Source organism: Podarcis melisellensis, assembly GCF_964234715.1.
Source record: "Podarcis melisellensis genome assembly, chromosome: 7".
NCBI lineage: Eukaryota > Metazoa > Chordata > Lepidosauria > Squamata > Lacertidae > Podarcis > Podarcis melisellensis.
Window position 1 is genome coordinate 75,316,792 of NC_138539.1, and position 16,930 is coordinate 75,333,721.

A 16,930-nucleotide genomic window follows, 5' to 3' on the forward strand; every position below is an offset into this window, starting at 1 on the left:
GTCAAGGGCAGATTTCCTTTCCTGTGATAAAAAGCCTTCTGTTTCGACCGACAAACCTCTCAGGGGAGCATTTCCAACCATTTGGCACCATTTTTGAGTGATTTGCCAAAAGTCAGATTTTTGATGAAATTGTGACCCCGGGGCTTAGGGATTTTTTCAAAAAAAATCTTTTTCTGCCGGTTAAGTTGTCAAGGGCTGATTTCCTTTCCTGTGATAAAAAGCCTTCTGTTTCGACCGACAAACCTCTCAGGGGAGCATTTCCAACCATTTGGCACCATTTTTGAGTGATTTGCCAAAAGTCAGATTCTTGATGAAATTGTGACCCCGGGGCTTAGGGATTTTTTCAAAAAAATCTTTTTCTGCCGGTTAAGTTGTCGAGGGTTGAATTCATTTCCTGTCATAAAAAGCCTTCTGTTTCGACCGCCAAACCTCTCAGGGGAGCATTTCCAACCATTTGGCACCATTTTTGAGTGATTTGCCAAAAGTCAGATTCTTGATGAAATTGTGACCCCGGGGCTTAGGGATTTTTTCAAAAAAATCTTTTTCTGCCGGTTAAGTTGTCAAGGGCTGATTTCCTTTCCTGTGATAAAAAGCCTTCTGTTTCGACCGACAAACCTCTCAGGGGAGCATTTCCAACCATTTGGCACCATTTTTGAGTGATTTGCCAAAAGTCAGATTTTTGATGAAATTGTGACCCCGGGGCTTAGGGATTTTTTCAAAAAAAATCTTTTTCTGCCGGTTAAGTTGTCAAGGGCTGATTTCCTTTCCTGTGATAAAAAGCCTTCTGTTTCGACCGACAAACCTCTCAGGGGAGCATTTCCAACCATTTGGCACCATTTTTGAGTGATTTGCCAAAAGTCAGATTCTTGATGAAATTGTGACCCCGGGGCTTAGGGATTTTTTCAAAAAAATCTTTTTCTGCCGGTTAAGTTGTCGAGGGCTGAATTCATTTCCTGTCATAAAAAGCCTTCTGTTTCGACCGACAAACCTCTCAGGGGAGCATTTCCAACCATTTGGCACCATTTTTGAGTGATTTGCCAAAAGTCAGATTCTTGATGAAATTGTGACCCCGGGGCTTAGGGATTTTTTCAAAAAAATCTTTTTCTGCCGGTTAAGTTGTCGAGGGCTGATTTCTTGACCTGTGATTAAAAGCCTTCTGTTTCGACAGCCAAACCTGTCAGGGGAGCATTTCCAACCATTTGGCACCATTTTTGAGTGATTTGCCAAAAGTCAGATTTTTGATGAAATTGTGACCCCGGGGCTTAGGGATTTTTTCAAAAAAATCTTTTTCTGCCGGTTAAGTTGCCAAGGGCTGATTTCCTTTCCTGTGATAAAAAACCTTCTGTTTCGACCGCCAAACCTCTCAGGGGAGCATTTCCAACCATTTGGCACCATTTTGGAGTGATTTGCCAAAAGTCAGATTCTTAATGAAATTGTGACCCCGGGGCTTAGGGATTTTTTCAAAAAAATCTTTTTCTGCCAGTTAAGTTGTCAAGGGCTGAATTCATTTCCTGTCATAAAAAGCCTTCTGTTTCGACCGACAAACCTCTCAGGGGAGCATTTCCAACCATTTGGCACCATTTTTGAGTGATTTGCCAAAAGTCAGGTTTTTGATGAAATTGTGACCCCGGGGCTTAGGGATTTTTTCAAAAAAATCTTTTTCTGCCGGTTAAGTTGTCAAGGGCTGATTTCCTTTCCTGTGATAAAAAGCCTTCTGTTTCGACCGCCAAACCTCTCAGGGGAGCATTTCCAACCATTTGGCACCATTTTGGAGTGATTTGCCAAAAGTCAGATTCTTGATGAAATTGTGAGCCCGGGGCTTAGGGATTTTTTCAAAAAAATCTTTTTCTGCCGGTTAAGTTGTCGAGGGCTGAATTCATTTCCTGTCATAAAAAGCCTTCTGTTTCGACCGCCAAACCTCTCAGGGGAGCATTTCCAACCATTTGGCACCATTTTTGAGTGATTTGGCAAAAGTCAGATTTTTGATGAAATTGTGACCCCGGGGCTTAGGGATTTTTTCAAAAAAATCTTTTTCTGCCGGTTAAGTTGTTGAGGGCTGATTTCTTGTCCTGTGATAAAAAGCCTTCTGTTTCGACCGCCAAACCTCTCAGGGGAGCATTTCCAACCATTTGGCACCATTTTTCAGTGATTTGCCAAAAGTCAGATTTTTGATGAAATTGTGACCCCGGGGCTTAGGGATTTTTTCAAAAAAATCTTTTTCTGCCGGTTAAGTTGTCAAGGGCAGATTTCCTTTCCTGTGATAAAAAGCCTTCTGTTTCGACCGACAAACCTCTCAGGGGAGCATTTCCAACCATTTGGCACCATTTTTGAGTGATTTGCCAAAAGTCAGATTTTTGATGAAATTGTGACCCCGGGGCTTAGGGATTTTTTCAAAAAAATCTTTTTCTGCCGGTTAAGTTGTCGAGGGTTGAATTCATTTCCTGTCATAAAAAGCCTTCTGTTTCGACCGCCAAACCTCTCAGGGGAGCATTTCCAACCATTTGGCACCATTTTTGAGTGATTTGCCAAAAGTCAGATTCTTGATGAAATTGTGACCCCGGGGCTTAGGGATTTTTTCAAAAAAATCTTTTTCTGCCGGTTAAGTTGTCGAGGGTTGAATTCATTTCCTGTCATAAAAAGCCTTCTGTTTCGACCGCCAAACCTCTCAGGGGAGCATTTCCAACCATTTGGCACCATTTTTGAGTGATTTGCCAAAAGTCAGATTTTTGATGAAATTGTGACCCCGGGGCTTAGGGGTTTTTTCAAAAAAATCTTTTTCTGCCGGTTAAGTTGTCAAGGGCTGATTTCCTTTCCTGTGATAAAAAGCCTTCTGTTTCGACCGACAAACCTCTCAGGGGAGCATTTCCAACCATTTGGCACCATTTTTCAGTGATTTGCCAAAAGTCAGATTTTTGATGAAATTGTGACCCCGGGGCTTAGGGATTTTTTCAAAAAAATCTTTTTCTGCCGGTTAAGTTGTTGAGGGCTGATTTCTTGTCCTGTGATAAAAAGCCTTCTGTTTCGACCGCCAAACCTCTCAGGGGAGCATTTCCAACCATTTGGCACCATTTTTCAGTGATTTGCCAAAAGTCAGATTTTTGATGAAATTGTGACCCCGGGGCTTAGGGATTTTTTCAAAAAAATCTTTTTCTGCCGGTTAAGTTGTCAAGGGCAGATTTCCTTTCCTGTGATAAAAAGCCTTCTGTTTCGACCGACAAACCTCTCAGGGGAGCATTTCCAACCATTTGGCACCATTTTTGAGTGATTTGCCAAAAGTCAGATTTTTGATGAAATTGTGACCCCGGGGCTTAGGGATTTTTTCAAAAAAAATCTTTTTCTGCCGGTTAAGTTGTCAAGGGCTGATTTCCTTTCCTGTGATAAAAAGCCTTCTGTTTCGACCGACAAACCTCTCAGGGGAGCATTTCCAACCATTTGGCACCATTTTTGAGTGATTTGCCAAAAGTCAGATTCTTGATGAAATTGTGACCCCGGGGCTTAGGGATTTTTTCAAAAAAATCTTTTTCTGCCGGTTAAGTTGTCGAGGGTTGAATTCATTTCCTGTCATAAAAAGCCTTCTGTTTCGACCGCCAAACCTCTCAGGGGAGCATTTCCAACCATTTGGCACCATTTTTGAGTGATTTGCCAAAAGTCAGATTCTTGATGAAATTGTGACCCCGGGGCTTAGGGATTTTTTCAAAAAAATCTTTTTCTGCCGGTTAAGTTGTCGAGGGTTGAATTCATTTCCTGTCATAAAAAGCCTTCTGTTTCGACCGCCAAACCTCTCAGGGGAGCATTTCCAACCATTTGGCACCATTTTTGAGTGATTTGCCAAAAGTCAGATTTTTGATGAAATTGTGACCCCGGGGCTTAGGGGTTTTTTCAAAAAAATCTTTTTCTGCCGGTTAAGTTGTCAAGGGCTGATTTCCTTTCCTGTGATAAAAAGCCTTCTGTTTCGACCGACAAACCTCTCAGGGGAGCATTTCCAACCATTTGGCACCATTTTTGAGTGATTTGCCAAAAGTCAGATTCTTGATGAAATTGTGACCCCGGGGCTTAGGGATTTTTTCAAAAAAATCTTTTTCTGCCGGTTAAGTTGTCGAGGGTTGAATTCATTTCCTGTGATAAAAAGCCTTCTGTTTCGACCGCCAAACCTCTCAGGGGAGCATTTCCAACCATTTGGCACCATTTTTGAGTGATTTGCCAAAAGTCAGATTCTTGATGAAATTGTGACCCCGGGGCTTAGGGATTTTTTCAAAAAAATCTTTTTCTGCCGGTTAAGTTGTCAAGGGTTGAATTCATTTCCTGTCATAAAAAGCCTTCTGTTTCGACCGCCAAACCTCTCAGGGGAGCATTTCCAACCATTTGGCACCATTTTTGAGTGATTTGCCAAAAGTCAGATTTTTGATGAAATTGTGACCCCGGGGCTTAGGGGTTTTTTCAAAAAAATCTTTTTCTGCCGGTTAAGTTGTCAAGGGCTGATTTCTTGACCTGTGATAAAAAGCCTTCTGTTTCCACCGCCAAACCTCTCAAGGGAGCATTTCCAACCATTTGGCACCATTTTTGAGTGATTTGCCAAAAGTCAGATTTTTTATGAAATTGTGACCCCGGGGCTTAGGGATTTTTTCAAAAAAATCTTTTTCTGCCGGTTAAGTTGTCGAGGGCTGATTTCTTGACCTGTGATAAAAAGCCTTCTGTTTGAACCGCCAAACCTCTCAGGGGAGCATTTCCAACCATTTGGCACCATTTTTCAGTGATTTGCCAAAAGTCAGATTTTTGATGAAATTGTGACCCCGGGGCTTGGGGGTTTTTTCAAAAGAATCTTTTTCTGCCGGTTAAGTTGTCAAGGGCTGAATTCATTATCTGTCATAAAAATCCTTCTGTTTCGACTGCCAAACCTCTCAGGGGAGCATTTCCAACCATTTGGCACCATTTTTGAGTGATTTGCCAAAAGTCAGATTTTTGATGAAATTGTGACCCCGGGGCTTAGGGATTTTTTCAAAAAAATCTTTTTCTGCCGGTTAAGTTGTCGAGGGCTGATTTCTTGACCTGTGATAAAAAGCCTTCTGTTTCGACCGCCAAACCTCTCAGGGGAGCATTTCCAACCATTTGGCACCATTTTTCAGTGATTTGCCAAAATCAGATTTTTGATGAAATTGTGACCCCGGGGCTTAGGGGTTTTTTCAAAAAAATCTTTTTCTGCCGGTTAAGTTGTCAAGGGCTGAATTCATTATCTGTCATAAAAATCCTTCTGTTTCGACTGCCAAACCTCTCAGGGGAGCATTTCCAACCATTTGGCACCATTTTTGAGTGATTTGCCAAAAGTCAGATTTTTGATGAAATTGTGACCCCGGGGCTTAGGGATTTTTTCAAAAAAATCTTTTTCTGCCGGTTAAGTTGTCGAGGGCTGATTTCTTGACCTGTGATAAAAAGCCTTCTGTTTCGACCGCCAAACCTCTCAGGGGAGCATTTCCAACCATTTGGCACCATTTTTCAGTGATTTGCCAAAAGTCAGATTTTTGATGAAATTGTGACCCCGGGTCTTAGGGATTTTTTCAAAAAAATCTTTTTCTGCCGGTTAAGTTGTCGAGGGCTGATTTCTTGTCCTGTGATAAAAAGCCTTCTGTTTCAACCGCCAAACCTCTCAGGGGACAATTTCCAACCATTTGGCACCATTTTTCAGTAATTTGCCAAAAGTCAGATTTTTGATGAAATTGTGACCCCGGGGCTTAGGGTTTTTTTCAAAAAAATCTTTTTCTGCCGGTTAAGTTGTCAAGGGCTGATTTCTTGTCCTGTGATAAAAAGCCTTCTGTTTCGACCGCCAAACCTCTCAGGGGAGCATTTCCAACCATTTGGCACCATTTTTCAGTGATTTGCCAAAAGTCAGATTTTTGATGAAATTGTGACCCCGGGGGTTAGGGATTTTTTCAAAAAAATATTTTTCTGCCAGTTAAGTTGTTGAGGGCTGATTTCTTGTCCTGTGATAAAAAGCCTTCTGTTTCGACCGCCAAACCTCTCAGGGGAGCATTTCCAACCATTTGGCACCGTTTTTCAGTGATTTGCCAAAAGTCAGATTTTTGATGAAATTGTGACCCCGGGGCTTAGGGATTTTTTCAAAAAAATCTTTTTCTGCCGGTTAAGTTGTCAAGGGCTGATTTCCTTTCCTGTGATAAAAAGCCTTCTGTTTCGACCGCCAAACCTCTCAGGGGAGCATTTCCAACCATTTGGCACCATTTTTCAGTGATTTGCCAAAAGTCAGATTTTTGATGAAATTGTGACCCCGGGGCTTAGGGATTTTTTCAAAAAAATCTTTTTCTGCCGGTTAAGTTGTCGAGGGCTGATTTCTTGTCCTGTGATAAAAAGCCTTCTGTTTCGACCGCCAAACCTCTCAGGGGAGCATTTCCAACCATTTGGCACCATTTTTCAGTGATTTGCCAAAAGTCAGATCTTTGATGAAATTGTGACCCCGGGGCTTAGGGTTTTTTTCAAAAAAATCTTTTTCTGCCGGTTAAGTTGTCAAGGGCTGAATTCATTATCTGTCATAAAAAGCCTTCTGTTTCGACTGCCAAACCTCTCAGGGGAGCATTTCCAACCATTTGGCACCATTTTTGAGTGATTTGCCAAAACTCAGATTTTTGATGAAATTGTGACCCCGGGGCTTAGGGATTTTTTCAAAAAAATCTTTTTCTGCCGGTTAAGTTGTCGAGGGCTGATTTCTTGACCTGTGATAAAAAGCCTTCTGTTTCGACCGCCAAACCTCTCAGGGGAGCATTTCCAACCATTTGGCACCATTTTTCAGTGATTTGCCAAAAGTCAGATTTTTGATGAAATTGTGACCCCGGGGCTTAGGATTTTTTCAAAAAAATCTTTTTCTGCCGGTTAAGTTGTCGAGGGCTGATTTCTTGTCCTGTGATAAAAAGCCTTCTGTTTCGACCGCCAAATCTCTCAGAGGAGCATTTCCAACCACTTGGCACCATTTTTGAGTGATTTGCCAAAAGTCAGATTTTTGATGAAATTGTGACCCCGGGAATTAGGGATTTTTTCAAAAAAATCTTTTTCTGCCGGTTAAGTTGTCGAGGGCTGATTTCTTGACCTGTGATAAAAAGCCTTCTGTTTCGACCGCCAAACCTCTCAGGGGAGCATTTCCAATCATTTGGCAACATTTTTGAGTGATTTGCCAAAAGTCAGATTTTTGATGAAATTGTGACCCCGGGGCTTAGGATTTTTTCAAAAAAATCTTTTTCTGCCGGTTAAGTTGTCGAGGGCTGATTTCTTGACCTGTGATAAAAAGCCTTCTGTTTCGACCGCCAAACCTCTCAGGGGAGCATTTCCAACCATTTGGCACCATTTGTCAGTGATTTGCCAAAAGTCAGATTTTTGATGAAATTGTGACCCCGGGGCTTAGGGATTTTTTTGAAAAAAATCTTTTTCTGCCGGTTAAGTTGTCAAGGGCTGATTTCCTTTCCTGTGATAAAAAGCCTTCTGTCTCGACCGCCAAACCTCTCAGGGGAGCATTTGCAAACATTTGGCACCATTTTTCAGTGATTTGCCAAAAGTCAGATCTTTGATGAAATTGTGACCCCAGGGCATAGGGATTTTTTCCAAAAAATCTTTTTCTGCCGGTTAAGTTGTCGAGGGCTGATTTCTTGACCTGTGATAAAAAGCCTTCTGTTTCGACCGCCAAACCTCTCAGGGGAGCATTTCCAACCATTTGGCACCATTTTTCAGTGATTTGCCAAAAGTCAGATTTTTGATGAAATTGTGACCCCGGGGCTTAGGATTTTTTCAAAAAAATCTTTTTCTGCCGGTTAAGTTGTCGAGGGCTGATTTCTTGTCCTGTGATAAAAAGCCTTCTGTTTCGACCGCCAAATCTCTCAGGGGAGCATTTCCAACCACTTGGCACCATTTTTGAGTGATTTGCCAAAAGTCAGATTTTTGATGAAATTGTGACCCCGGGAATTAGGGATTTTTTCAAAAAAATCTTTTTCTGCCGGTTAAGTTGTCGAGGGCTGATTTCTTGACCTGTGATAAAAAGCCTTCTGTTTCGACCGCCAAACCTCTCAGGGGAGCATTTCCAATCATTTGGCAACATTTTTGAGTGATTTGCCAAAAGTCAGATTTTTGATGAAATTGTGACCCCGGGGCTTAGGATTTTTTCAAAAAAATCTTTTTCTGCCGGTTAAGTTGTCGAGGGCTGATTTCTTGACCTGTGATAAAAAGCCTTCTGTTTCGACCGCCAAACCTCTCAGGGGAGCATTTCCAACCATTTGGCACCATTTGTCAGTGATTTGCCAAAAGTCAGATTTTTGATGAAATTGTGACCCCGGGGCTTAGGGATTTTTTTGAAAAAAATCTTTTTCTGCCGGTTAAGTTGTCAAGGGCTGATTTCCTTTCCTGTGATAAAAAGCCTTCTGTCTCGACCGCCAAACCTCTCAGGGGAGCATTTGCAAACATTTGGCACCATTTTTCAGTGATTTGCCAAAAGTCAGATCTTTGATGAAATTGTGACCCCAGGGCATAGGGATTTTTTCCAAAAAATCTTTTTCTGCCGGTTAAGTTGTCAAGGGCTGATTTCCTTTCCTGTGATAAAAAGCCTTCTGTTTCGACCGCCACACCTCTCAGGGGAGCATTTCCAACCATTTGGCACCATTTTTCAGTGATTTGCCAAATGTCAGATTTTTTATGAAATTGTGACCCCGGGGCTTAGGGATTTTTTTTAAAAAAAATATTTTTCTACCAGTTAAGTTGTTGAGGGCTGATTTCATGTCCTGTGATAAAAAGCCTTCTGTTTTGACCGCCAAACATCTCAGGTGTGCATTTCCAACCATTTGGCACCATTTTTCAGTGATTTGCCAAAAGTCAGATTTTTGATGAAATTGTGACCCCAGGGCTAAGGGATTTTTTCAAAAAAATCTTTTTCTGCCGGTTAAGTTGTCGAGGGCTGATTTCCTTTCCTGTGATAAAAAGCCTTCTGTTTCGTCCGCCAAACCTCTCAGGGGAGCATTTCCAATCATTTGGCAACATTTTTGAGTGATTTGCCAAAAGTCAGATTTTTGATTAAATTGTGACCCCGGGTCTTAGGGATTTTTTCAAAAAAATCTTTTTCTGCCGGTTAAGTTGTCGAGGGCTGATTTCTTGTCCTGTGATAAAAAGCCTTCTGTTTCAACCGCCAAACCTCTCAGGGGACAATTTCCAACCATTTGGCACCATTTTTCAGTGATTTGCCAAAAGTCAGATTTTTGATGAAATTGTGACCCCGGGGCTTAGGGGTTTTTTCAAAAAAATCTTTTTCTGCCGGTTAAGTTGTCAAGGGCTGATTTCTTGTCCTGTGATAAAAAGCCTTCTGTTTCGACCGCCAAACCTCTCAGGGGAGCATTTCCAACCATTTGGCACCATTTTTCAGTGATTTGCCAAAAGTCAGATTTTTGATGAAATTGTGACCCCGGGGGTTAGGGATTTTTTCAAAAAAATATTTTTCTGCCAGTTAAGTTGTTGAGGGCTGATTTCTTGTCCTGTGATAAAAAGCCTTCTGTTTCCTCCGCCAAACCTCTCAGGGGAGCATTTCCAACCATTTGGCACCATTTTTCAGTGATTTGCCAAAAGTCAGATTTTTGATTAAATTGTGACCCCGGGTCTTAGGGATTTTTTCAAAAAAATCTTTTTCTGCCGGTTAAGTTGTCGAGGGCTGATTTCTTGTCCTGTGATAAAAAGCCTTCTGTTTCAACCGCCAAACCTCTCAGGGGACAATTTCCAACCATTTGGCACCATTTTTCAGTGATTTGCCAAAAGTCAGATTTTTGATGAAATTGTGACCCCGGGGCTTAGGGGTTTTTTCAAAAAAATCTTTTTCTCCGGTTAAGTTGTCAAGGGCTGATTTCTTGTCCTGTGATAAAAAGCCTTCTGTTTCGACCGCCAAACCTCTCAGGGGAGCATTTCCAACCATTTGGCACCATTTTTCAGTGATTTGCCAAAAGTCAGATTTTTGATGAAATTGTGACCCCGGGGCTTAGGGATTTTTTCAAAAAAATCTTCTTCTGCCGGTTAAGTTGTCAAGGGCTGAATTCATTTCCTGTCATAAAAAGGCTTCTGTTTCGACCGCCAAACCTCTCAGGGGAGCATTTCCAACCATTTGGCACCATTTTTCAGTGATTTGCCAAAAGTCAGATTTTTGATGAAATTGTGACCCCGGGGCTTAGGGATTTTTTCAAAAAAATCTTTTTCTGCCGGTTAAGTTGTCGAGGGCTGATTTCTTGTCCTGTGATAAAAAGCCTTCTGTTTCGACCGCCAAACCTGTCAGGGGAGCATTTCCAACCATTTGGCACCATTTTTGAGTGATTTGCCAAAAGTCAGATTTTTGATGAAATTGTGACCCCGGGGCTTAGGGATTTTTTCAAAAAAATATTTTTCTGCCAGTTAAGTTGTTGAGGGCTGATTTCTTGTCCTGTGATAAAAAGCCTTCTGTTTTGACCGCCAAACATCTCAGGTGTGCATTTCCAACCATTTGGCACCATTTTTCAGTGATTTGCCAAAAGTCAGATTTTTGATGAAATTGTGACCCCAGGGCTAAGGGATTTTTTCAAAAAAATCTTTTTCTGCCGGTTAAGTTGTCGAGGGCTGATTTCCTTTCCTGTGATAAAAAGCCTTCTGTTTCGTCCGCCAAACCTCTCAGGGGAGCATTTCCAATCATTTGGCAACATTTTTGAGTGATTTGCCAAAAGTCAGATTTTTGATTAAATTGTGACCCCGGGTCTTAGGGATTTTTTCAAAAAAATCTTTTTCTGCCGGTTAAGTTGTCGAGGGCTGATTTCTTGTCCTGTGATAAAAAGCCTTCTGTTTCAACCGCCAAACCTCTCAGGGGACAATTTCCAACCATTTGGCACCATTTTTCAGTGATTTGCCAAAAGTCAGATTTTTGATGAAATTGTGACCCCGGGGCTTAGGGGTTTTTTCAAAAAAATCTTTTTCTGCCGGTTAAGTTGTCAAGGGCTGATTTCTTGTCCTGTGATAAAAAGCCTTCTGTTTCGACCGCCAAACCTCTCAGGGGAGCATTTCCAACCATTTGGCACCATTTTTCAGTGATTTGCCAAAAGTCAGATTTTTGATGAAATTGTGACCCCGGGGGTTAGGGATTTTTTCAAAAAAATATTTTTCTGCCAGTTAAGTTGTTGAGGGCTGATTTCTTGTCCTGTGATAAAAAGCCTTCTGTTTCGACCGCCAAACCTCTCAGGGGAGCATTTCCAACCATTTGGCACCATTTTTCAGTGATTTGCCAAAAGTCAGATTTTTGATGAAATTGTGACCCCGGGGCTTAGGGATTTTTTCAAAAAAATATTTTTCTGCCGGTTAAGTTGTCGAGGGCTGATTTCCTTTCCTGTGATAAAAAGCCTTCTGTTTCGACCGCCAAACCTCTCAGGGGAGCATTTCCAACCATTTGGCACCATTTTTCAGTGATTTGCCAAAAGTCAGATTTTTGATGAAATTGTGACCCCGGGGCTTAGGGATTTTTTCAAAAAAATCTTTTTCTGCCGGTTAAGTTGTCGAGGGCTGATTTCTTGTCCTGTGATAAAAAGCCTTCTGTTTCGACCGCCAAACCTGTCAGGGGAGCATTTCCAACGATTTGGCACCATTTTTGAGTGATTTGCCAAAAGTCAGATTTTTGATGAAATTGTGACCCAGGGCTTAGGCATTTTTTCAAAAAAATCTTTTTCTGCCGGTTAAGTTGCCAAGGGCTGATTTCCTTTCCTGTGATAAAAAGCCTTCTGTTTCGACCGACAAACCTCTCAGGGGAGCATTTCCAACCATTTGGCACCATTTTTGAGTGATTTGCCAAAAGTCAGATTCCTAATGAAATTGTGACCCCGGGGCTTAGGGATTTTTTCAAAAAAATCTTTTTCTGCCGGTTAAGTTGTCAAGGGCTGAATTCATTTCCTGTCATAAAAAGGCTTCTGTTTCGACCGCCAAACCTCTCAGGGGAGCATTTCCAACCATTTGGCACCATTTTTGAGTGATTTGCCAAAAGTCAGATTTTTGATGAAATTGTGACCCCGGGGCTTAGGGATTTTTTCAAAAAAATCTTTTTCTGCCGGTTAAGTTGTCAAGGGCTGATTTCCTTTCCTGTGATAAAAAGCCTTCTGTTTCGACCGACAAACCTCTCAGGGCAGCATTTCCAACCATTTGGCACCATTTTTCAGTGATTTGCCAAAAGTCAGATTTTTGATGAAATTGTGAACCCGGGGCTTAGGGATTTTTTCAAAAAAATCTTTTACTGCCGGTTAAGTTGTCAAGGGCTGATTTCCTTTCCTGTGATAAAAAGCCTTCTGTTTCTACCGCCAAACCTCTCAGGGGAGCATTTCCAACCATTTGGCACCATTTTTCAGTGATTTGCCAAAAGTCAGATTTTTGATGAAATTGTGACCCCGGGGCTTAGGGATTTTTTCAAAAAAATATTTTTCTGCCGGTTAAGTTGTCAAGGGCTGAATACATTTCCTGTCATAAAAAGCCTTCTGTTTCGACCGCCAAACCTCTCAGGGGAGCATTTCCAACCATTTGGCACCATTTTGGAGTGATTTGCCAAAAGTCAGATTCTTGATGAAATTGTGAGCCCGGGGTTTAGGGATTTTTTCAAAAAAATCTTTTTCTGCCGGTTAAGTTGTTGAGGGCTGATTTCTTGTCCTGTGATAAAAAGCCTTCTGTTTCGACCGCCAAACATCTCAGGTGAGCATTTCCAACCATTTGGCACCATTTTCAGTGATTTGCCAAAAGTCAGATTTTTGATGAAATTGTGACCCCGGGGCTTAGGGATTTTTTCAAAAAAATCTTTTTCTGCCGGTTAAGTTGTCAAGGGCTGATTTCTTGACCTGTGATTAAAAGCCTTCTGTTTCGACCGACAAACCTCTCAGGGGAGCATTTCCAACCATTTGGCACCATTTTTCAGTGATTTGCCAAAAGTCAGATTTTTGATGAAATTGTGACCCCCGGGGCTTAGGGATTTTTTCAAAAAAATCTTTTTCTGCCGGTTAAGTTGTCAAGGGCTGATTTCCTTTCCTGTGATAAAAAGCCTTCTGTTTCTACCGCCAAACCTCTCAGGGGAGCATTTCCAACCATTTGGCACCATTTTTCAGTGATTTGCCAAAAGTCAGATTTTTGATGAAATTGTGGCCCCGGGGGCTTAGGGATTTTTTCAAAAAAATCTTTTTCTGCCGGATAAGTTGTCGAGGGCTGATTTCCTTTCCTGTGATAAAAAGCCTTCTGTTTCAACCGCCAAACCTGTCAGGGGAGCATTTCCAACCATTTGGCACCATTTTTGAGTGATTTGCCAAAAGTCAGATTTTTGATGAAATTGTGACCCCGGGGCTTAGGGATTTTTTCAAAAAAATATTTTTCTGCCAGTTAAGTTGTTGAGGGCTGATTTCTTGTCCTGTGATAAAAAGCCTTCTGTTTTGACCGCCAAACATCTCAGGTGTGCATTTCCAACCATTTGGCACCATTTTTCAGTGATTTGCCAAAAGTCAGATTTTTGATGAAATTGTGACCCCAGGGCTAAGGGATTTTTTCAAAAAAATCTTTTTCTGCCGGTTAAGTTGTCGAGGGCTGATTTCCTTTCCTGTGATAAAAAGCCTTCTGTTTCGTCCGCCAAACCTCTCAGGGGAGCATTTCCAATCATTTGGCAACATTTTTGAGTGATTTGCCAAAAGTCAGATTTTTGATTAAATTGTGACCCCGGGTCTTAGGGATTTTTTCAAAAAAATCTTTTTCTGCCGGTTAAGTTGTCGAGGGCTGATTTCTTGTCCTGTGATAAAAAGCCTTCTGTTTCAACCGCCAAACCTCTCAGGGGACAATTTCCAACCATTTGGCACCATTTTTCAGTGATTTGCCAAAAGTCAGATTTTTGATGAAATTGTGACCCCGGGGCTTAGGGGTTTTTTCAAAAAAATCTTTTTCTGCCGGTTAAGTTGTCAAGGGCTGATTTCTTGTCCTGTGATAAAAAGCCTTCTGTTTCGACCGCCAAACCTCTCAGGGGAGCATTTCCAACCATTTGGCACCATTTTTCAGTGATTTGCCAAAAGTCAGATTTTTGATGAAATTGTGACCCCGGGGGTTAGGGATTTTTTCAAAAAAATATTTTTCTGCCAGTTAAGTTGTTGAGGGCTGATTTCTTGTCCTGTGATAAAAAGCCTTCTGTTTCGACCGCCAAACCTCTCAGGGGAGCATTTCCAACCATTTGGCACCATTTTTCAGTGATTTGCCAAAAGTCAGATTTTTGATGAAATTGTGACCCCGGGGCTTAGGGATTTTTTCAAAAAAATATTTTTCTGCCGGTTAAGTTGTCGAGGGCTGATTTCCTTTCCTGTGATAAAAAGCCTTCTGTTTCGACCGCCAAACCTCTCAGGGGAGCATTTCCAACCATTTGGCACCATTTTTCAGTGATTTGCCAAAAGTCAGATTTTTGATGAAATTGTGACCCCGGGGCTTAGGGATTTTTTCAAAAAAATCTTTTTCTGCCGGTTAAGTTGTCGAGGGCTGATTTCTTGTCCTGTGATAAAAAGCCTTCTGTTTCGACCGCCAAACCTGTCAGGGGAGCATTTCCAACGATTTGGCACCATTTTTGAGTGATTTGCCAAAAGTCAGATTTTTGATGAAATTGTGACCCAGGGCTTAGGCATTTTTTCAAAAAAATCTTTTTCTGCCGGTTAAGTTGCCAAGGGCTGATTTCCTTTCCTGTGATAAAAAGCCTTCTGTTTCGACCGACAAACCTCTCAGGGGAGCATTTCCAACCATTTGGCACCATTTTTGAGTGATTTGCCAAAAGTCAGATTCCTAATGAAATTGTGACCCCGGGGCTTAGGGATTTTTTCAAAAAAATCTTTTTCTGCCGGTTAAGTTGTCAAGGGCTGAATTCATTTCCTGTCATAAAAAGGCTTCTGTTTCGACCGCCAAACCTCTCAGGGGAGCATTTCCAACCATTTGGCACCATTTTTGAGTGATTTGCCAAAAGTCAGATTTTTGATGAAATTGTGACCCCGGGGCTTAGGGATTTTTTCAAAAAAATCTTTTTCTGCCGGTTAAGTTGTCAAGGGCTGATTTCCTTTCCTGTGATAAAAAGCCTTCTGTTTCGACCGACAAACCTCTCAGGGCAGCATTTCCAACCATTTGGCACCATTTTTCAGTGATTTGCCAAAAGTCAGATTTTTGATGAAATTGTGAACCCGGGGCTTAGGGATTTTTTCAAAAAAATCTTTTTCTGCCGGTTAAGTTGTCAAGGGCTGAATTCATTTCCTGTCATAAAAAGCCTTCTGTTTCGACCGCCAAACCTCTCAGGGGAGCATTTCCAACCATTTGGCACCATTTTTGAGTGATTTGCCAAAAGTCAGATTTTTGATGAAATTGTGACCCCGGGGCTTAGGGATTTTTTCAAAAAAATATTTTTCTGCCGGTTAAGTTGTCAAGGGCTGAATACATTTCCTGTCATAAAAAGCCTTCTGTTTCGACCGCCAAACCTCTCAGGGGAGCATTTCCAACCATTTGGCACCATTTTGGAGTGATTTGCCAAAAGTCAGATTCTTGATGAAATTGTGAGCCCGGGGTTTAGGGATTTTTTCAAAAAAATCTTTTTCTGCCGGTTAAGTTGTTGAGGGCTGATTTCTTGTCCTGTGATAAAAAGCCTTCTGTTTCGACCGCCAAACATCTCAGGTGAGCATTTCCAACCATTTCGCACCATTTTCAGTGATTTGCCAAAAGTCAGATTTTTGATGAAATTGTGACCCCGGGGCTTAGGGATTTTTTCAAAAAAATCTTTTTCTGCCGGTTAAGTTGTTGAGGGCTGATTTCTTGACCTGTGATTAAAAGCCTTCTGTTTCGACCGACAAACCTCTCAGGGGAGCATTTCCAACCATTTGGCACCATTTTTCAGTGATTTGCCAAAAGTCAGATTTTTGATGAAATTGTGACCCCGGGGCTTAGGGATTTTTTCAAAAAAATCTTTTTCTGCCGGTTAAGTTGTCAAGGGCTGATTTCCTTTCCTGTGATAAAAAGCCTTCTGTTTCTACCGCCAAACCTCTCAGGGGAGCATTTCCAACCATTTGGCACCATTTTTCAGTGATTTGCCAAAAGTCAGATTTTTGATGAAATTGTGGCCCCGGGGGCTTAGGGATTTTTTCAAAAAAATCTTTTTCTGCCGGATAAGTTGTCGAGGGCTGATTTCCTTTCCTGTGATAAAAAGCCTTCTGTTTCAACCGCCAAACCTGTCAGGGGAGCATTTCCAACCATTTGGCACCATTTTTGAGTGATTTGCCAAAAGTCAGATTTTTGATGAAATTGTGACCCCGGGGCTTAGGGATTTTTTCAAAAAAATCTTTTTCTGCCGGTTAAGTTGCCAAGGGCTGATTTCCTTTCCTGTGATAAAAAGCCTTCTGTTTCGACCGACAAACCTCTCAGGGGAGCATTTCCAACCATTTGGCACCATTTTTGAGTGATTTGCCAAAAGTCAGATTCTTAATGAAATTGTGACCCCGGGGCTTAGGGATTTTTTCAAAAAAATCTTTTTCTGCCGGTTAAGTTGTCAAGGGCTGAATTCATTTCCTGTCATAAAAAGCCTTCTGTTTCGACCGCCAAACCTCTCAGGGGAGCATTTCCAACCATTTGGCACCATTTTTCAGTGATTTGCCAAAAGTCAGATTTTTGATGAAATTGTGAACCCGGGGCTTAGGGATTTTTTCAAAAAAATCTTTTTCTGCCGGTTAAGTTGTCAAGGGCTGAATTCATTTCCTGTCATAAAAAGCCTTCTGTTTCGACCGCCAAACCTCTCAGGGGAGCATTTCCAACCATTTGGCACCATTTTTGAGTGATTTGCCAAAAGTCAGATTTTTGATGAAATTGTGACCCCGGGGCTTAGGGATTTTTTCAAAAAAATATTTTTCTGCCGGTTAAGTTGTCA